The sequence below is a fragment of the Bombina bombina genome, chromosome 7 (assembly GCF_027579735.1).
Source record: "Bombina bombina isolate aBomBom1 chromosome 7, aBomBom1.pri, whole genome shotgun sequence".
Lineage (NCBI taxonomy): Eukaryota > Metazoa > Chordata > Amphibia > Anura > Bombinatoridae > Bombina > Bombina bombina.
In genome coordinates, this window is record NC_069505.1 from 140,395,764 (window position 1) to 140,418,515 (window position 22,752).

At 38.7% G+C, this 22,752-nt stretch overlaps 1 protein-coding gene across 2 annotated transcripts in view; it reads right to left on the reverse strand.

Annotated features, from left to right (window-relative positions):
* ZDHHC13 (zinc finger DHHC-type palmitoyltransferase 13) overlaps positions 1 to 22,752 on the reverse strand; it is a 101,936-nt gene that overhangs the window by 69,728 nt on the left and 9,456 nt on the right. Inside the window, exon 1 of one of the 2 annotated variants that reach the window (XM_053720368.1) lies at positions 847 to 1,072. The exons of the other annotated variant lie outside the window; for it this stretch is intronic. The gene's annotated coding sequence lies outside the window, so the exon portion shown is untranslated. Of the gene's footprint in view, positions 1 to 846; positions 1,073 to 22,752 lie in introns of those variants that run through there. 2 annotated transcript variants of the gene reach the window in all.

The window sequence follows — 22,752 nt, forward strand, 5'->3', positions numbered from 1 at the left end:
AACACACAAACATTTCTTTTCTAAAGGAAATAGCTCAGTGACCCTATTCATTTGACTATATATGCAGATTTTTATAACTTCAGAACATTTGGTGAGGTGAGAAAAGAATGTGTTCAAGGACCCCTTTGGAATTTGACACGTGTGATACAACAGTTCTATCTCACTGAATCTCTATTTGAAGAAGTACTGCAAAACCCCCTCATGGGGGAAGGTGACACAAATAAAATTAAATACACTTTGCAAGAGGAACAATGCCAGTTTTCCATGTATGTTTGGAATGATTCATGATATATATATATTAAAATTAAGCACATTGTATTAGGTGGATGATTGCTGCAGGGGATATTTATATAGGAAATAAATTCAGATATACATAGAAATGATGTATATGTTTTGAAAACATAAAAGATCTTACTTAGCCTCTGTGTGTTTAAAAACATGAATAGATGTTTATGGACCTGAAGAGAAGTGATTATTAACATTTATTTTCTTATTTCAGATCTACATAGACAGGATTCACTTGGAATACAGTACAATACTGAATTAAAAATAAGCTGTTATTTGCAAAGAAATGCCAGAATACTGATAAAATTATAATGCATTTTAAGCTAATAATTAGCAGTGTTAAATTACCTTAATATAATAAAATGTTAATAATATAACATATTTGGTATCAGAATAATCAGAAAAAATAACCTAATATTAACCATCTGTAATTGGGGTTATATATGATTAATGCAGAGAGTGTGATCTGATTAAATAACCATTTTATAAAAAAAAAATTAACTTGCTTAAAAATGTCAGAAATGCTGTATTGTATTGCTATGTTGTACTGTATGCTGCCACCTGGTGTTATGTTGCGAGAACTACAGCCAGAAGGTTCTTTCTGGCTGTTAAAAATGAAATTTCCCAGGGCCAATCCGATTTAGACTTCCCAGATAACCAATGGGAAGGTCAGCTCCCGTAGTGCCACCCACATGATGTCATCAATGATTATATAATGGGAGTGTTGAATGCACAAGAGAGAGTTGTCTGTAACTTGTTGAAAATTAGTGATCTGATTTTGGCTGCGATATACCTGAAAAAAAAAAAAGTTCACTTCAGCAAGGAGCTTAAAACTTATCCTTGATTTGTGCAAAAACCTTCTTTCAAATGAGATGACCTAAAGACCGCTACGAATTGGTTCAAAATTGGTGAAGTATATTGTATTTTAAATTGGTAGTTATAAGCCTAGGTATTGTTCAAATCTGTGTCTGAATTGGCTAAGTAACTCATCTATACAAGTTCTGATATTGTCGGTTAATTTTGTATTAGGATAAATTGCAGTTAAATAGCAGAATATATATTTTATCCTATTGTTTTATAAACACTGTTTAGAATTGTATTGCTTGGATGTTAAAGGTTTTTAGTCCCATTGTGTTAAATAAATAAGGCTGAATTGTGAAGGTATATTGTTCTGGGTTTTGTAAGAAGAATAGCATATCTTAAGAGTTGGTTCTAACGCATATAAACTTTTATTTAGTTTCCTTTTATTGCAAATATAGTTCAATATGTTTATGGATATTAACTAAATAAAAGAATTCAGATATTTATATTAATTGTATGGTCTAGTAGGTGCATGGTTGATAAGGGTTTCTATTTCTTTGTATTGTGTTTATAACCCTGCCATAAACTTATATATATTATTTGGATAGCACTACTAAGATTTTCATAAATATACTGACATAATAATTGGAGGCATTGCATGAGATTTAATAATATCCATCATAATTGATATAATATATTTGTAAGTAAATAGAAATTATTATAAAATAAAAAAAAAAAAGAAAAAAAAATAAATTCATATTTCGATATTAATATTTTGAAGATATAATTTTTTTTGAAAAGTTGAAATATTAATTTTCATATTTCGAGATTGACATTAATATCTTGAAATATTATTAAAGATTAATTTTGAAAAATTAATAAAAATATTAATTTTTCATATTTCAAAATTAATCAAAAATATTGATTTTTCATATTTTCAAAGTTAATCAAAAATATTAATTTCTCATATTTTGGAATATTAATTTTTCATATTTCAAAATTAATAATATTTTTTTTTGAAATATAAAAATTTTCCTTCTCTCTTTTTATTGGCAAAAATTGTATTAGCGTTTTAGTTTAACTAAGTACTAAACCAATATAATAATGTCTGTAGCCAGAAGTGACTCATTTAATTCTATACATAGCAATGAAATTGGTCCCATAACCATACCTATTACTAAAGGTCAGGTCCTTAAGAAAGATATCTTAAGTTACCTTAAAGGGAAGTTTAATATTGCGGGTGAATTAAATGATTTTATGGATATGCTTGAAACTAGGGCTAAAAATATTACCGTTAATAATAATATGTGGAATGAAGAGAATGAATTCTTCCAGGAATTATTAATGATTAATCAATGCGAAGCTCCCAAAAAGCGAGACGAACTAATACTAAAATCCTGGCCCCTTTTAATATGCATAATTGACGAAATGTCGTTTTGTGTCACAGACAAACGATTGCAAATACAGGAGCTAGAAAATAGTATTCGTTCCTCGCGCAGACGCGAAGAGGGTTTAAAAATAGCCAAAAATAAAATGGATGAATTTGCCCAAAACCTAGCCACCTTAGATAAGCACAATATGGACTTAATCGCGCAGATACAAGATTTAAATAAACAGCTTGCGCAAAGCCAGAGAGAATTAAGCGATTTAAAAAGGTCATATCGCCATAATGAAAACCCCTATATTAGCAGTGAGAATAATACAGATAATGCTAACTCCTTTAGCGAACGCGTAAGGGACGAGGTACGAAAATATATAGAACAACATAGACAAATGACCCCTAACGGGTCAGAAGTAGATTTCCCAAATAGACAATCCCCTCAGGATGTAAATCCAGAGGACAGCTGTAGCGCAGCTGATGCGGGGGAGGGAAACTCTAACAGAGAATCCCAAAATAAGTCTGATAAAGTCTATGATTCCCATAAAATAATCACCTTCGTACAACGCGCAGTACCTATATTCTCCAATAAGGGAACAACATCTGTAATTGATCATTTACAGGCTTTTGAAAATGCGTTAGCTATAATGAATGTTACAAGTGAGAAATTGAAAATTGAATTTCTGCCTTGGGTATTTGACAGTAAGCATCACAAATTCTTTGCTTCACTAAAGGATATGAATATTCATTCCTGGAATGGGGTAAAACAACAATGCAGAAAAGAATTCGGGCAATATCGCACTAAAACTGCCGCGAAAATAGCGGTATATGGTTTAAAGTGTCGTGCGAATCAGAGTCCAGTCGAATTCCTTTCTGTATTGAAAAATGCGTACAGTATGGCTGAAGATAATCCCAGATTTGATGGCTCAGAATTTGTAAATTTATTTTTTGAAGCATTGCCTACACCCATCAAAATCAACTTAGCTAGAGATTTTGATGAGGACTGCTCATTGGAATGGCTGATCAAAGAGAGTACGAAGTTATACTCTATTCAGCAGTCCAGTGAGCAGGGGGTTAAAAAGGAGTCAAAACCCAAAATTGTGGCAGAAACTAGGGTGTCACCTAGCCCCCTCAATTTGGAGTCTAACAAGAGGACTTATGCAGAGGTGGCCAGTCAAAACAGGCCATCTCCACAGAGGTTTAATTCTGCCCCTCCCCCTACACAGGTTGAGGCGCAGGGAGACTATAACCAAAGTGGGGGACATAATCAGGTGAATAATTACTCACAAAGAGAATACTCACCAAATAATTGGTATCCGCGCAAGGGTAGATACAATAGACGGCGAAGATATTCTCAGGGTAACCAGACACCCCAGGTATATAATGCTTCCCAAAATATTAATACTGAACAAGCTGAACCCCAGGGGCAACCACGCCAGAATAGAAATAGTGGCCCTGATTCTGAGGGAACCCAATGGTCCAGGAATCAGTACAATGGGGCACCAAGAGATAGGCCCAGGGGTAGAGGTAACTTGTACAATCAGGTAGATATGCTGTTTACCCAATTAAATCGGTTGAGTGAACAAATCGCTAATATGAGTCAAAAATCTACGGCTCAGCAACCGAACAATACTTTTTTAGGGGTACAGCCAGTGGTCAGCAGTGGACCACAGGCACAGTCATAAATACTGCAGTATCACCTGAAGGGGAGGGGAGAGATATACAAAATGTAGTAATAAATATTAATGATACTAATCATGTTATCTCCCCACAGACCGGAAACGGACAAATTAGCTGTGACAATGAGCGACATCAGCCGGGAAAAATTAACCAAACTTTTCCTCTGCAGTGTTCTCTTAACATTATTTCCACAGATGCAGTACACAAGAACCCAGCTGACCTTGTCATAGGGGAAACAGGTAGGTATGAAATTTCCTCTGCATCGAATGACACAGCGGATCCAGGTAAAACGTGGCGAAGCCCACAGATGTATGAGAATGCAAATTTTATGTGTGAAATGATAGAAACTGCAGGAAGATATTATGTACTAGTTGAGCTGCAAGATTCAGTCTCCAACCCTATCAGGGGATTAATTGACACTGGGTCACAGGCAACTATCTTATCCCACAGATACTACACACAGCTAAATGAGCTAACACCCCACAAACCTAAAATAAAAGAATTTGACGGTTCTCTGATAGGTGTTGGGGGTGATTCCCTAAAAGTCTACGGTATTGCCTGGTTAAAATTTAAATTGGGGAACAGGGTCATAAGACACCCTGTCATTATAGTGGATCTGCCAACTGATCGTTTAATTATTGGTAGTGATCTCCTGAAGCGATTAAGCACCATAATTGATTGCATAAATAATGTAATTTGGTCGCAAGTTAAACGGCCTATCAATTATGAAAAATCTGGTACATCTCGCACCCGACACAGCTCTCACGTGGTGGAAGAGAAACCAGATGCTGTGGAGATTCATTTCAGGAATAACTCTACACCTGAAATCACTATTCTACAAATAGATGATCAGACTCCTTTTAGTGGCTCTGATGGTAATACTTTTAAAATATCGCCTGGAAAGATAGCGAATATCTCCCTAGATGGCGATATATTAACCATATCACTCCACAAGGGGGATCCTAAAATCCCTAAAGGGGGAGACCATGCTCAATACCTCACAGGGATTGAGAGAGTTAAAGAGGATCTATTTATCCCTATACAAGTACATGACCTTGGTAAAACCAAGTATGCTAAAATAAACTTAAAACAGGAAGCTAGCTATATAAGCGAAGGTTTATTAGCGCAAATAGCTGAACCTAAAGTGATTAAATATCTTTCTCCCCAAGACCACTGTGTCAACGGCCTGGATGACAGGTCTGAAAGCTATAACATCACAGCTAAGTGCTTATTATCTATCTCTATTGGTAATAAGTCAGTGAAGCACCTGTTTTTAGTTTTAAATACTCCCCATAATCAAATATACATTGGCAATGATATCTTACATAGATATGCCATACAAATAGATTTGATTAATTCTTGCCTCTGGAGCAGGTTAAAGGGGGACCCTGAAGTATTTCAGGATGAAAATGCAGCCCTGAAATCAAACCAGCAATTGCCATATGCTGTGAATATGCAGGTATCTAGCGATGTTATAATTCCTGCTGGGGCTGATAAATTTCTTTTACCCTTACAGGTAAAGAGAGGTCAGAAATTAAAAACTTCTGAAACACTGATTTGCCTCTCCCATAGAATACAAAATCTGGGTGTCTCAGTAACCTACACTCCTATGGTGAATATTGGAACTGTTCCAATAAATATTATTGTGCATAACATGACCCCACAGGATATAACATTATCCAAGGGAACTACCATAGGATATGCACTGGAATCAAGTTATTACACTTTTGGATTCCAGAATAATGTAATTGGGCTAATACCTGAAGGATACCTAACTAAAGAACAATTAATAGAACAATCCTTTGCATCTATGCCAGAGGGTCTATTTAATATTCAGTCTATTTATCCCTTCAGCTCAGAGGAAGGCATCTGTAAAATTGAAGAAGCCTCTCTAGTGTTTGATCAGCCAATCAAACAGCAAGATTACCCCAATCCCCAGAGTCATGGGAGCAATATAAATTATAATCAAGGGGATCTCACCTCTAGGTTGGAAGAAGCCTATGAAATAGGACAGCCTGAAATCTTTCCAGGATTTCAGCAAATAGTCGAAGAGCAAATATCCTTAGCCAATGGCTGTTCTAGCGATGATGAACGCCAACAGCTGCGAGAACTCCTGATGGAGTACAAGGATATTTTCGCTAAGGATTCTTATGACTGTGGTACCACAGACTTGCACATTGCAAGAATACAAACAGATCCTAATGCGCCACCTGTATTTGTCAAACAATACAGACTTCCCTTAGCCTCATATGATTCTCTTGCAGAGATCATAAGGAATTTGGAAGAAAGAGGTATTATCAGACAGGTGCACAGCTCTTATAATAATCCTATTCTAGGTGTCCTTAAGCCCAATGGACAATGGCGTTTGTGTGCTGACTTAAGACAGCTAAACAAACGAGTATACATGTCTGGCTGGCCTGTACCATACATTGACCAGTGCCTAGCACAAATGCAAGGATCCAAAATATTCACTGCCATTGATTGTGCACAGGGATATTGGACCATAAAGGTACATGAAAAGGACCAATATAAGCTAGCATTCTCCTTCCAAAAGGTCCAATATGCATTTCAAAGACTTCCTTTTGGATACATAAATTCTGGACATGAATTTGCTGTATTCATGCATAAGGCTATGCCTGATGCACTGGAAAGGGGGACCTTATCTTATGTTGATGATGTTTTAATCAAAAGCACAGACTTTGAAAAACACATCGCAGAGCTTAAACACGTCCTCAGCCAACTTAAAAGGGCAGGTGTCAAATTATCCCTGCAAAAAGCTCAATGGTGCCGCACTCGTGTAAACTTCTTGGGACATGAAGTTACCTCTGAAGGATTAAATCCCCAAAAGAAAAAGGTGGAAGCTATAGTGAATTCTAAAAACCCAACTAACCTAAAGGAATTGAGATCATTCCTGGGTATGACAAATTATTCTCGCAAATTCATTGATAATTATGCGGAATTAGCTAAACCACTACTGCTTCTTCTGAAGAAAGATGTGAAATGGCACTGGAGTGAGTCTCAAGAGACAGCCATCAGAGAGCTGAAGAGAAAACTCACTCAAGCACCTTGCTTAGCGTACCCTGAAGGTGGCAAACCTTTCTTCTTAGAGACAGGTTACACAGATATAAGCATGAGTGCTGTGTTATACCAAAAGCATGATAATTTGAACAAAGCCATTGCTTATGCGAGCAAAAATCTATCCCCAGTAGAAATAAAATTTAGCGATTGCGAAAAAGCCCTCTTATCTACTGTATAGGCTCTACAAAATTTCCGCAGCTATATACAGGGCGAGAAAATTATTGTAGAAACGGCCCACCAGCCTTTGCTATATTTGCAAAGTGAGAGAATAAGAGATGGGAATTTGTCTAATAGCCGCATAACAGCGTGGACTCTTTCCTTGCAAGGCTGGCCCTTAGAAATTTGCTACAAGCAGAATAAAAAGAATACAGTCGCACAAGGGCTCGCTGAGCTCCACGACTGTACTGCTAGTGATCCTGGGGAAGAATTATCAGAAGATGATTTTCTGGAGGAACAATTGCTTTCCCCATATAAAATGTACAATGAGGACCATTGTCAAACATTACCTTGGGTATATGTTGATGGTTGTTCTTACCATGCCACTATTGATAATGAGCGCAGATTAGTCGCTGGCATTGGTATAACTGGGGCAAATGGATTCTCAAATATATCTGTAGGTTTCAACATTGGACCAAGATCCAGTCAAGTTGCAGAACTAACTGCTGTTTTCAAAACCATTGAAATGGCTATTGAACATGGTATTCATGAATTTGTGATCATAACTGACTCAAATTATGTGCGTGACAGTTTTGTTGAATACCTGCCAACTTGGAAAAGAAATGGCATGCAGAAAAGAAATAACAAACCAGTCAAGCATGGCAAGTTGTTCTGCGAGATTGATAATCTGGTAGTATCCAATGATTTAACCATACACTGGAAAAAGACCAAGGGTCATTCCAGAGTTCTAGGTCCTGATAAGGAAGGCAATGACCTTGCGGACTCATTAGCCAAACAAGGAGCCATAACTGGAGAACTCCTTAATATTGACCACTTAATGGGTGCAGTTCAGGTAGAAGCCATTACCAGAAACCAGGCAAAACAACAGAGTGAGCCTAACTTGGTACAATGGAGTCAGGAATCTCCTAGTGAGGACCTGATCACTAGTCAAAAAGAAGACCCCATTGTAGGCATCTTCTATAAACACATAGAAGATCCTGAAAGCAACCCCATCTCAAAAGATGATTGTATTGGCAAAGAAGATCTTAGAATCTTAATAAAATCTAGATCACAATTCAAGTTACAGGATGGTTTGTTAATTAGAACCTCCAAAACTGGCATCCAGCAGTGGGTAGTACCCACCAAGTTCAGAGGTCTAATGCTTCAACATGCCCATGATGCTCCCACATCTGGTCATCGTGGTGCCAAACTCACGTATGAAATATTACGTGATTACGCTTTTTGGCCACACATGTTGAAAGATGTTCAAACCTACTGTCAAGGGTGTTTAATCTGTCCACAGTTCCAACCCACTGCACCAACGCATAGAGCGCCATTGCAGAAGAGGGGGATGGTAATGCCATGGTCAGATATACAAATTGATTTTATCGGTCCGGTAACAAGATCATCAAGAGGTAACAAGTACATGTTAACAGTGACATGCCTGTTCACTAAATGGGTAGAGTGCATTAGTGCACCTAACAATAGTGCTGAAACATGTGCAGCATTGCTCATCAACCATGTATTTTCCAGATTTGGTTTGCCCCAAAGAATCGAATCAGATCGGGGGACCCACTTCACTAACGAAGTGATGACAAAAATGTGGAAAATACTAGGGGTTAAAAGAAAGCTCCATATTGCTTATAGAGCTGCCTCAAGTGGTGGTGTAGAGCTTTACAACCAATCCATTGTTAAAATCCTCAAAAAGTTTGTGAGTGAAACAGGTAAAGACTGGGATATAAAACTACCTCTAGTCTTAATGGCATTAAGAGCAACTCCAAGTAGTGCTACCAAGATGTCACCTTTTGAGCTGATGACTGGTAGAAGAATGGTTCTACCTCAGCATCTGCTGTACCGTACATCAGACCAAAATTTGATAAACGCTGCCAATACACATCAATATGTGGAAAACTTAAGAAAGCACCTGCAATATGCCTTTGCATTTGCTCAAAGGAATTTAGAAAGAGCCGCAACTGCCACTAAAACCTATTATGATCTCAAAACATCCAAAAAGGAATATGAAATAAATGATAAAGTTTATCTTTATAACTTTGGAAGAGATCAGGTTAGGGAGAAGAAATTTCTTCCCTCATGGAAAGGTCCTTTCGTCATTACTGACAAAATATCTCCAGTGGCCTATAAAATACGGATCCCCAAAAATGAAGGTTTCATAGATAAATGGGTACATATCAATCAATTGCGGGCATGTCATCCCAGATCCCAACTACAAGTCATAGAGGGAGAATGAAGTGTCATATCCCCAAATGCACTAAAGACATACTGTAATTTAAAGATGCCTAACTGATAAACATGAAAGCTCAAAATAACAAACTTTCTTCATAAGAGACTGTCTATGAGGTATACGGTTGATCCTCATCAAATACCACTGACTTTAAGCCAATTCAAATACATGTGTCCTACATCTATTTGAAGTTGGAAGGGGGATTTATGTCAGAGTATATGAATATTATGATGAATATTACATGTGTGTACATGTATGTATATGTATATGTATATATATATATATATATATATATATATATATATATATATATATATATATATATATATATATATATATATATGTATATATATGTGTGTATGTATATATGTGTGTATATTTTATACACTGTATATGTTAGATGAGACCTCAGGATTAATTGAACATGAGTTTGTTGAACACAGCTTCTAATACACGTCTATCAGGATTGACGATCAGTAGAGCCTTTTTGAAGCATGACCCCTGTAGTGTAAAACACACAAACATTTCTTTTCTAAAGGAAATAGCTCAGTGACCCTATTCATTTGACTATATATGCAGATTTTTATAACTTCAGAACATTTGGTGAGGTGAGAAAAGAATGTGTTCAAGGACCCCTTTGGAATTTGACACGTGTGATACAACAGTTCTATCTCACTGAATCTCTATTTGAAGAAGTACTGCAAAACCCCCTCATGGGGGAAGGTGACACAAATAAAATTAAATACACTTTGCAAGAGGAACAATGCCAGTTTTCCATGTATGTTTGGAATGATTCATGATATATATATATTAAAATTAAGCACATTGTATTAGGTGGATGATTGCTGCAGGGGATATTTATATAGGAAATAAATTCAGATATACATAGAAATGATGTATATGTTTTGAAAACATAAAAGATCTTACTTAGCCTCTGTGTGTTTAAAAACATGAATAGATGTTTATGGACCTGAAGAGAAGTGATTATTAACATTTATTTTCTTATTTCAGATCTACATAGACAGGATTCACTTGGAATACAGTACAATACTGAATTAAAAATAAGCTGTTATTTGCAAAGAAATGCCAGAATACTGATAAAATTATAATGCATTTTAAGCTAATAATTAGCAGTGTTAAATTACCTTAATATAATAAAATGTTAATAATATAACATATTTGGTATCAGAATAATCAGAAAAAATAACCTAATATTAACCATCTGTAATTGGGGTTATATATGATTAATGCAGAGAGTGTGATCTGATTAAATAACCATTTTATAAAAAAAAAATTAACTTGCTTAAAAATGTCAGAAATGCTGTATTGTATTGCTATGTTGTACTGTATGCTGCCACCTGGTGTTATGTTGCGAGAACTACAGCCAGAAGGTTCTTTCTGGCTGTTAAAAATGAAATTTCCCAGGGCCAATCCGATTTAGACTTCCCAGATAACCAATGGGAAGGTCAGCTCCCGTAGTGCCACCCACATGATGTCATCAATGATTATATAATGGGAGTGTTGAATGCACAAGAGAGAGTTGTCTGTAACTTGTTGAAAATTAGTGATCTGATTTTGGCTGCGATATACCTGAAAAAAAAAAAAGTTCACTTCAGCAAGGAGCTTAAAACTTATCCTTGATTTGTGCAAAAACCTTCTTTCAAATGAGATGACCTAAAGACCGCTACGAATTGGTTCAAAATTGGTGAAGTATATTGTATTTTAAATTGGTAGTTATAAGCCTAGGTATTGTTCAAATCTGTGTCTGAATTGGCTAAGTAACTCATCTATACAAGTTCTGATATTGTCGGTTAATTTTGTATTAGGATAAATTGCAGTTAAATAGCAGAATATATATTTTATCCTATTGTTTTATAAACACTGTTTAGAATTGTATTGCTTGGATGTTAAAGGTTTTTAGTCCCATTGTGTTAAATAAATAAGGCTGAATTGTGAAGGTATATTGTTCTGGGTTTTGTAAGAAGAATAGCATATCTTAAGAGTTGGTTCTAACGCATATAAACTTTTATTTAGTTTCCTTTTATTGCAAATATAGTTCAATATGTTTATGGATATTAACTAAATAAAAGAATTCAGATATTTATATTAATTGTATGGTCTAGTAGGTGCATGGTTGATAAGGGTTTCTATTTCTTTGTATTGTGTTTATAACCCTGCCATAAACTTATATATATTATTTGGATAGCACTACTAAGATTTTCATAAATATACTGACATATGTATGCTTTATAATTATTATGACACCTGTATTTGCTCTTATTTGCAAACCGTCAATGTAACAAATTTCTTTGTCTTTGTTATAAATAAAGTTTAAAAAAAAAAAAAAAAAATTGTACGCTGTTTGGGACAGATGTACAATTCCCAACGTGTTCTTCATGATAAAATACACTTAATATCTAAGTATTTGTACAAACTAAAATAAGTGCTGTTCAAAAAGACAGCACTATACAAAATAAAAATGACACACTTTTTTTTATTATTAATATCCCTTTAAGAATTCAATGGGGTCATAAATACAATATTGTATATGTTAGGTGTTTGGAATCCATTTAAAATGTGTTTGGTTCAGTTAACTCGGATAGTGGTAGAGAAATGTAATTTCACAAATCAAGAGCATTAGCAGTCGAGTTACACAATGTCATAACACACTGCACTAGACTCCCGTATGTATTATAGGGAATGAAGTACACAGGTTTGATTTCTTTGCTTGAATATGTAATTGATTAGAAACAATGTACACATTACAGTTGAGTATTGTTAAAGTGAATGTAAAGTTTGCGGAATGAGTGCCTGTTTTTTTTAAAACACTATTAAAAACAGGTGCACTTTCATTAATCAAACTTTACATTTCACTAGTTTTGTTAAAATACTTACCTTTTCTTCTTGCAAGCCGCTCCAGCGCGCCGCAAGCCTCTTCATATGTCAGCAATGACGATTCCAGCATCCTCCAATCACTGCTTCCCCCTGGGGGAACCATTGCCTAAAGCAACGCCGTGATTGGAGGAAGGCCGGGATCGTCATTTCTGACGTAGGAAGAGGCTTGCGGCGGGCAGGGGAAGCGCTGAAGCGGCTTTCACAAAGAAAAGGTAAGTATTTTAACAAAACCAGTGAAATGTAATGTTTAATCAACTAAAGTGTCCCTGTTTTTAACCCCTTAATGACCACAGCACTTTTCCCATTTTCTGTCTGTTTGGGACCAAGGCTATTTTTACATTTTTGCGGTGTTTGTGTTTAGCTGTAATTTTTCTCTTACTCATTTACTGTATCCACATTATATACCGTTTTTCCTCGCCATTAAATGGACTTTCTAAAGATACCATTATTTTCATCATATCTTATAATTTACTATAAATTTTTTTTATAAAATATGAGGAAAAAAATGGAAATAAAAACCCACACTTTTTCTAACTTTGACCCCCAAAATCTGTTACACATCTACAACCACCAAAAAACACCCATGCTAAATAGTTTCTAAATTTTGTCCTGAGTTTAGAAATACCCAATGTTTACATGTTCGTTGCTTGTTTTGCAAGTTATAGGGCCATAAATACAAGTAGCACTTTGCTATTTCCAAACCACTTTTTTTCAAAATTAGCGATAGTTACATTGTAACACTGATATCTTTCAGGAATCCCTGAATATCCCTTGATATATATATAGATTAGATTAGATAGATATATATATGTTTAGGAGACATCCCAAAGTATTGATCTAGTCCCATTTTTGTATATTTCATGCCACCATTTCACCGCTAAATGCAATCAAATACAAAAAATCGTTCACTTTTTCACAAACTTTCGGTTTCTCACTGAAATTTACAAACAGCTTGTGCAATTATGGCACGAATGGTTGTAAATGCTTCTCTGGGATCCCCTTTATTCAGAAATAGCAGACATATATGGCTTTTGCAATGCTTTTTGGTAATTAGAAGGCCGCTAAATGACGCTGCGCATCACACGTGTATTATGTCTAGCGGTGAAGGGGTTAATTAGGTAGCTTGTAGGGAGCTTGCAGGGTTAATTTTAGCTTTAGTGTAGAGATCAGCCTCCCACCTGAAACATCAGACCCCTGATCCCTCCCAAACAGCTCTCTTCCCTCCCCCACCCCACAATTGTCCCCACCATCTTAAGTACTGGCAGAAAGTCTGCCAGTACTAAAATAAAAAGGTATATGGGGGGGGTTTGTGTGTGTTTAAGCATATTTACATATGCTGCTGTGTAGGATCCCCCTTAGCCCCCAACCTCACTGATCCCCCACCAAACAGCTCTCTAACCCTCCCCCTCTACCTTAATGGGCGCCATCTTGAATACTGGCAGCTGTCTGCCAGTACCCAGTTTAGAAAAAAAATATGCTTTTTTTTTTATTTTTTTTGCCCTTTTCTGTAGTGTAGCTTCCTCCCACCCCTCCCAGATCCCTTAGATTGTTTTTAAATAGAAAATCCCCCCTTTTCTCCCATTTATTAACATTAAATTTTTCTGTAGTGTAGCGGTTCCCACCTGCTCCCGCCCCGTGCACGCCTGCCGCCCCCGTGCACGCACGCGTGTTGTTGCACGCCCCCGTCGGTCCCGCCCCCCTCCACATCACACGGCCCATCGATGACCGCCCACCCACCAAACGATAACGGCTCTCTCTGCATCGGATGGCCATGCAGGGTTATTGCAGGATGCGTCGACATCGAGGCATCACTGCAATAACCGTAAAGCGGCTGGAAGCGAGCAGGATCGCTTCCAGTTGCTTTCCAGACCGAGGACGTGCAGGGTACATCCTCAGGCGTTAACGGTCTTTTTTTAGAGGACGTACCCTGCACGTCCTTGGTCATCAAGGGGTTAATAGGATTACTAAAAACCAGGCACTGGTTCATCAAAATTTACATTAACTTTAAGCAAATGGTATACAGGAACATAATCAATACTAAATGCCAAGGGAAAAAAAAAAAGTTCCCTTTAAAAGGGTTTGAAATCACAATATTTTGTTATTCAGATAGAGAAAACTATTTTTTAAAAAGGTTTCCATTTTACTTCTATTTTTCAAATTTGCTTTGCTCCAACTGGAATCTTTGTTGAAGAGATACCTAGGTAGGTGTCTGGAGCACTACATTATAGGAAATAATTTGCCATCTTGCAAAACTGCTGCCATATAGTGCTTCAAATATGTGCACACTCCTGAGGGAACGTCCTTATTTTCAACAAAGGATACCACGAGAAGAAAGAAAACAAAATTTATGCTTAGCTGATAAATTTCTTTATTTTGCGATGCACCAAGTCCACGATTTCATCCTTACTTGTGGGATATTATCCTTCCCAACAAGAAGAATTTATTTATTTTGCGATGTACCGAGTCCACGATTTCATCCTTACTTGTGGGATATTATCCTTCCCAACAGGAAGTGGCAAAGAGAGCACCCACAGCAGAGCCATCTATATAGCTCCCTCCTTAACTCCACCCCCCCGTCATTCGACCGAAGGCCAAGGAAGAAAAAGGAGAAACTATAAGATGCAGAGGTGACTGAAGTTTTTAATAAAAAAAAAAAAAAAAAAAAAAACTACCTGCCTTGAATAGGCAGGGCGGGCCGTGGACTCGGTACATCGCAAAAGAAAGAAATTTATCAGGTAAGCATAAAATTTTATTTTCTTTTGCAAGATGTACCGAGTCCACGGTTTCATCCTTACTTGTGGGATACCAATACCAAAGCTTTAAGACACGGATAAAGGGAGGGACAAGACAGGAACCTAAACGGAAGGCACCACTGCTTGCAAAACCTCTCTCCCAAAAATAGCCTCCGAAAAAAGCAAAAGTATCAAATTTGTAACATTTAGAAAAGGTATGAAGCGAAGACCAAGTCCCAGCCTTACAAATCTGTTCAACAGAAGCATCATTTTTAAAAGCCCATGTGGAAACTACTGCTCTAGTAGAGTGAGCTGTAATTCTTTCAGGAGGCTGCTGTCCAGCAGTCTCATAAGCCAAACGGATGATGCTTTTCAGCCAAAAGGAAAGAGGTAGCCGTAGCCTTTTGACCCCTACGCTTTCCAGAATAGACAACAAACAAAGAAGATGTCTGACGAAAATCTTTGGTTGCCTGCAAATAAAACTTCAAGGCACGAACCACGTCCAAGTTGTGCAACAGACGTTCCTTCGTAGAAGAAGGATTAGGACACAGAGAAGGAACAACAATTTCCTGATTGATATTCCTGTTAGTAACAACCTTAGGGAGTAACCCAGGTTTGGTACGCAAAACCACCTTATCCGCATGGAAAACAAGATAAGGCTAGTCACATTGTAATGCAGATAGCTCAGAAACTCTTCGAGCTGAAGAGATAGCAACTAGAAACATAACTTTCCAAGATAGAAGCTTAAAGGACCAGTCAACACAGTAGATGCATAATGAACAAATGCAAGATAACAAGACATTGCAATAGCACTTAGTCCGAACTTCAAATGAGTTGTAGATTTTTTTCTGACAATTTTAAAAGTTATGTCTTTTTCCACTCCCACTGTACCATGTGACAGCCATCAGCCATTCACAAATGCATACACACTTATTCTTGCACATGCTCAGTAGGAGCTGGCGACTCAAAAAGTTTAAATATAAAAAGACTGTGCACATTTTGTTAATGGAAGTAAATTGGAAAGTTGTTTAAAATGGCATGCTCTATCTGAATAATGCAAGTTTAATTTTGATTGAGTGTCCCTTTAAAATCTATGGAATGCATGGGTTCTAATGGAACCCCCTGAAGAACTTTAAGAACTAAATTTAGACTCCATGGCGGAGCAACAGGTTTAAACACAGGCTTAATTCTAACTAAAGCCTGACAAAAACCCGAAAGTCTGGGACATCTGCCAGACGCTTGTGCAACAGAATAGACAAAGCAGATATCTGTCCCTTTAAGGAACTAGCGGACAATCCTTTCTCCAATCCTTCTTGGAGAAAAGACAAAATCCTAGGAATCCTGATCTTACTCCATGAGTAGCCTTTGGATTCGCACCAAAAAAGGTATTTACGCCATATCTTATGATAGATCTTCCTGGTGACAGGCTTTCGAGCCTGATCAAGGTATCTATGACCGACTCAGAGAAACCCTGCTTTGATATAATCAAGCGTTCAATCTCCAAGCAGTCAGTTGCAGAGAAATTAGATTTGGATGCTAGAATGGACCTTGAATAAAAAGGTCCCGTCTCAGTGGCAGAGTCCACGCTGGCAGGGATGACATGTCCACCAGGTCTGCATACCAAGTCCTGCGTGGCCACGCAGGCGCTATCAAAATCACCAAAGCTCTCTCCTGTTTGATTCTGGCAATCAGACGCGGAAGGAGAGGGAAAGGAGGAAACACATAAGCCAGGTTGAACGACCAGGGTACTGCTAGAGCATCTATCAGTACTGCCTGAGGATCCCTTGACCTGGATCCGTAACGAGGAAGTTTGGCATTCTGACGAGACGCCACCAAATCCAATTCGGGTGTGCCCCATAGCTGAACCAGTTGAGCAAACACCTCTGGATGGAGTTCCCACTCCCCCGGATGAAAAGTCTGACGACTTAGAAAATCTGCCTCCCAGTTCTCTACCCCTGGGATATAGATCGCTGACAGATGGCAAGAGCGAGTCTCTACCCATCGGATTATCCTGGAAACTTCTATTATCGCTAAGGAACTCCTTGTTCCCCCCTGATGATTGATATAAGCCACAGTCGTGATGTTGTCCGACAGAAATCTGATGAATCTGGCCGAGGCCAGCTGAGGCCACGCCTGAAGAGCATTGAATATCACTCTTAATTCCAGAATATTTATCGGTAGGAGGGCCTCCTCCTGAGTCCACAAATCCAGTGCTTTCAGGGAATTCCAGACTGCTACCCAGCCCACTATAACCCACGCTGGCCTGTGGAAACACATTCCCGGGAAAGGTGATCCTGTGACAACCCCCAAAGAAGAGAGTCTCTGGTCTCTTGATCCAGGTTTGTCCGAGGAGATAAATCTGCATAATCCCCATTCCACTGTCTGAGCATGGATAGTTACAGTGTTCTGAGATGTAAGCGAGCACATGGAACTACGTCCATTGCTGCTACCATAAGTCCGATTACCTCCATACACTGAGCCACTGACGGCCGAGGAATGGAATGAAGAGCTCGGCAGGTGGTCAAAATCTTTGATTTCCTGACCTCCGTCAGAAATATTTTCATGTCCACCGAGTCTATCAGAGTCCCTAGAAATGAAACTCTTGTGAGAGGGGAAAGAGAACTCTTCTTTACGTTCACCTTCCACCTGTGAGATCTTAGAAAGGCCAACACTAAGTCCGTGTGAGACTTGGCTAGTTGGAAAGTCAACGCCTGAATTAAGATGACGTCTAGAAAAGGCCTCAGGACCGCCTCTGCTATGCCCCATGGCCTCAGGACCGCCAGAAGGGACCCTAGCACCTTTGTGAAGATTCTTGGCGCCATGGCCAACCCGAAGGGATTAGTCACAAACTGGTAATACTTGTCCAGAAAGGCAAACCTGAGGAATTGGTGATGATCTTTGTGGATAGGAATGTGTAGATACTCATCCTTTAAGTCCACGGTGGTCATATATTGACCCTCCTGGATCATTGGTAAAATAGTCAGAATGGTCTCCATCTTGAAGGATGGGACTCTTAGGAATTGATTTAGGATCTTGAGATCTAGAATTGGTCTGAAGGTTCCCTCTTTTTTGGGAACCACAAACAGATTGGAGTAGAACCCTTGCCCCTGTTCTGCTTTTGGAACTGGGCAGATCACTCCCATGGTAAAAAGGTCTTCTACACAGCGTAAGAATGCCTCTCTTTTTGTCTGGTTTACAGACAATTGAGAAAGATGGAATCTCCCCCTTGGAGGAGAATCTTTGAAATATAGAAGATACCCCTGGGTTACAATTTCTACAGCCCAGGAGTCCTGAACGTCTCTTGCCCAGGCCTGAGCAAAGAGAGAGAGTCTGCCCCCTACTAGATCCCGGATCGGGGGCTACCCCTTCATGCTGTCTTAGTGGCAGCAGCAGGCTTCTTGGCCTGTTTACCCTTGTTCCAAGCCTGGTTAGGTCTCCAGACTGGCCTGGATTGAGCAAAGTTCCCCTCTTGCAGCAGGGGAAGAGGAAGTGGGACCACCCTTGAAGTTTCGAAAGGAACGAAAATGATTGTTTGGTCCTCGACTTATCCTGAGGGAGGGCATGACCCTTCCCTCCAGTGATATCTGAAATGATCTCTTTCAGTTCAGGCCCGAATAGGTTCTTACCTTTGAAAGGGATAGTCAAAAGCTTAGATTTTGATGACACATAAGCCGACCAGGACTTAAGCCATAACGCTCTACGCCTGAATTCTTTGCCGCTAATTTAGCTAGATGAAAAGCGGCGTCTGTAATGAAAGAATTAGCCAGCTTAAGAGCCCTAATTCTGTCCAGAATATCATCTAGTGGGGTCTCCACCTGAAGAGCCTCTTCCAGAGCCTCAAACCAAAAGGCAGCTGCAGTGGTTACAGGAACAATGCACGCTATAGGCTGGAGAAGAAAACCCTGATGAACAAAAATTTTCTTTAGGAGACCCTCTAATTTTTTATCCATAGGATCTTTGAAAGCACAACTGTCCTCAATAGGTATAGTTGTACGCTTAGCCAGAGTAGAAATAGCTCCCTCCACCTTAGGGACCGTCTACCATGAGTCCCGCATGGTGTCCGATATGGGAAACATCTTCTTAAAAACAGGAGGGGGAGCGAACAGAATACCTGGTCTATCCCACTCCTTAGCAACAATGTCCGAAATCCTCTTAGGAACCTGAAAAACATCAGTGTACATAGGAACCTCTAAATATTTGTCCATTTTACACAATTTCTCTGGAACTACAATAGGGTCACAATCATCCAGAGTCGCTAAAACCTCCCTGAGCAATAAGCGGAGGTGTTCTAGCTTAAATTTAAATGCCGTCATATCTGAATCTGTCCGAGGGAACATTTTTCCTGAAAGGGACAGTTTACTCAAAAATTTTCTCCCCTTTAATTTGTTCCCAATGATCCACTTTACCTGCTGGAGTGTATTAAATTGTTTACAAGTAGCTCCTTTACCCTTATATTGGCATTTGAAATTGTTAATTTAGCATGTGGTATCCCCACCTATTCTGAAAGTTTGTGGCCGCGCGTACCAGCTATAGATAAGCTTTGTAAACACAGCCAGCAGAAGAAATTACACTCCTGGTGTGATAAAGCAGAGATAAGGTAATAAAATGTTGATTTTCCATTGTTCTCTCAAAGTATTGGTGATTGTTTTAAGGACAGATATAAGATAAAGAAGCAGGTATATGTGCACAATGTGATACAGTAATGAGATCTGATTATACCTACAAGCTCAACCTATTTTATTAGGCTGTGGCTTCAAAACACAAAATCAGAGCTTTAATATACACAAATAAACATTAAAAAGCTAATTTTCATACATTTTTTACTCTGCAGTTGGTAAAAAAAGCAATTGTAAACACATTAAGGGAAAAACTATTTTACAGTATACTGTCCCTTGAATCAGAAATCTCTCCCTCAGAGAGCAAATCCCTCATCCCTACCTCTGAACATTATGAGGGAATATCGGATACGGCTACTAAAGCGTCAGAAGACTCAGCATTCGTTCTTGACCCAGAGCTACTGCACTTCCCTTGCAACCCAGGCAGTTTAGATAAAACCTCTGTGAGGGTAGTATTCATAACTGAGGCCATATCTTGCAAGGTGAAAGAATTAGACGCACTAGAGGTACTTGGCGTCACTTGTGCGGGCGTTACTGGTTGTGACACTTGGGGAGAACTAGATGGCAAAACCTGATTTTCTTCTGTCTGAGAATCATCCAGCGCCAAACTCTTATAGGTCAAAATATGCTGTTTGCAATTTATAGACATATCAGTACAAGTGGGACACATTCTAAGAGGGGATTCCACAATGGCTTCTAAACAAATTGAGCAATGAGTTTCCTCAGTGTCAGACATGTTGAACAGGCTAGTAATGAGACAAGCAAGCTTGGAAAACACTTTATTTAATGAAAAAACAACAATTTTCCAAAACGGTACTGTGCCTTTAAGAGAAAAAAAGACATACAAACTGCAAAACTACTTAAAATTACCTCAAATTTTCCGAATTTTTTGCAGTAGACACACTGAGCTATAGTAAGATTGAACAACAAGTAACTTAACAATTAACCCCCAAATAGAAAAACCGGATTGACAAAGTGCCAAAGACCGGTAAAAACCCCTGTCAGCACCTTGCCACAGCTCTGCTGTGGCGCCTATCTGCCCTAGGGATTGATAATGTGGGGATAAAGGTTTGATTAGGCCCCAGAAGTTCACCAGGACCCTCCGGTGTTGTAGCTTGCTGCCTGTCTATAGAAAACAACTGGGCAAATGAGGCGCGAAATTAGGCCCCACCCATCTCACTCGATGTTACAAAGGCCTTAAGAAAAATCTACAAAGCGTTTTTTCCAGCCATGTGGGTTATAAAAACCCCAAAAAAGCCAAGTGTACCCTCAATACAGTTGTACCCAGTAATAAAAACAGCACTCCCAGAACACACAAACGTTTGGTTATATATCATTCAAACTGAGTGTCCCATAAGATAAGCCCTTTATGCAAGCTAGTAATGCCCCTTCTAAGACTAGGATTACTGCTTCCCCTTCCCCTAATGGGGTTACTGTCAGCCTTTCTGAGTTAACACAGTCTCTGCAGAAAAAAAATGACTGAACATACCTCATTGCTGTATAGCAAGAAACCGTTCCTCACACTGAAGTTTTCCTTTACTCCTCAGCTTCTGTGGGAACAGCAGTGGACCATAGTTACAAATGCTAAGATCATCATCCTCCAGGCAGAAATCTTCATCCATCTCCTGCCTGAGAGTAAATTGTACACCGGTACCATTTAAAAATAACAAACTCTAAGAATTAATTTGTAGACTGTATTGTTAAAATGTTTCTGTTTTATTCTTGTTGTTGTTGTTGATGAAACATGTATAACTTATTGTTTTTGCAAAAAAAAATCTGCGAAAAATAAATAAAAAGATTTCAACAAAAATAACAAACTCTTGATTGAAGAAAATAAAAACTAACAGTTTATCACCTCTTTCACTTTACCCTTCCTGCTTAGAGCCGGCAAAGAGAATGGTGGAGTTAAGGGGGGAGCTATATAGACAGCTCTGCTGTGGGTGCTCTCTTTGCCACTTCCTGTTGGGAAGGATAATATCCCACAAGTAAGGATGAAACCGTGGACTCGGTACATCTTGCAAAAGAAAATGTAATAATAAAAGTAAAACTAGAAAGTTGTTTAAAATTGCATAACCTATCTGAATCATGAAAGAAACAGGTTGGCTTTCATGTCCCTTAAAATGTATTACAACTGGGGAACTTCCGGTCAGCGGCCATGACAGGCTGCAAAATCTTCAGCTCCTCTAACTCTCTGTTCCAAACTGAGTAAAACTCCTTCTTTATCACTCCATTACCTATACCTTTTGGATTAAGGGTATACAGCAAAAAAAGCTCTATCACTATATAACACTATTTTTGGAACTAAGATCATACACAGCGTCCCGGAACGACTTAAGGATTGCGGCCTATCATCTCACAACCCCCCGGCGGGAGGCCGGTATACTCCTGTCGTTACTATGCAGTGAAATACCGCAAACACACTGCAAAAACATATGCCTAGAATATTGCTAGCCGACTATCCCTTGAGGCAAATATATCTACTATGGATCCCATCTACCTCCTAAACGAAATAAGCTGTTTGCTCCTACGATATCGAGAGGAATTTGCTGAGGCACCCTGCAAACTACCAAACACTCCCTCAGAAGTTACCACTCTGAGCGCATCTTTATTGGTACCGACAAATATCCAAGAGGATCGGAGCACAGTGACTATCTCGGATGGCGAACTGTTATCTCTTCAGAGTCCCACGCCTGTGAGGTTAGTGCTTTTACCAGCTATAGCGGAGGAGCCGGAGGTTAAAAACATTACGGAGCCAAGAGGATCCCCCATTCTACCTATGCACTGCCATGCTGGAGCTATTGATCGCATGGATGCTGACTATGTGGTGCCTGTCTCATGTACAGTACCTGAAGAGTCCCAGCTGTGTCGAGCAGAGGGCCAGAAGAAAAC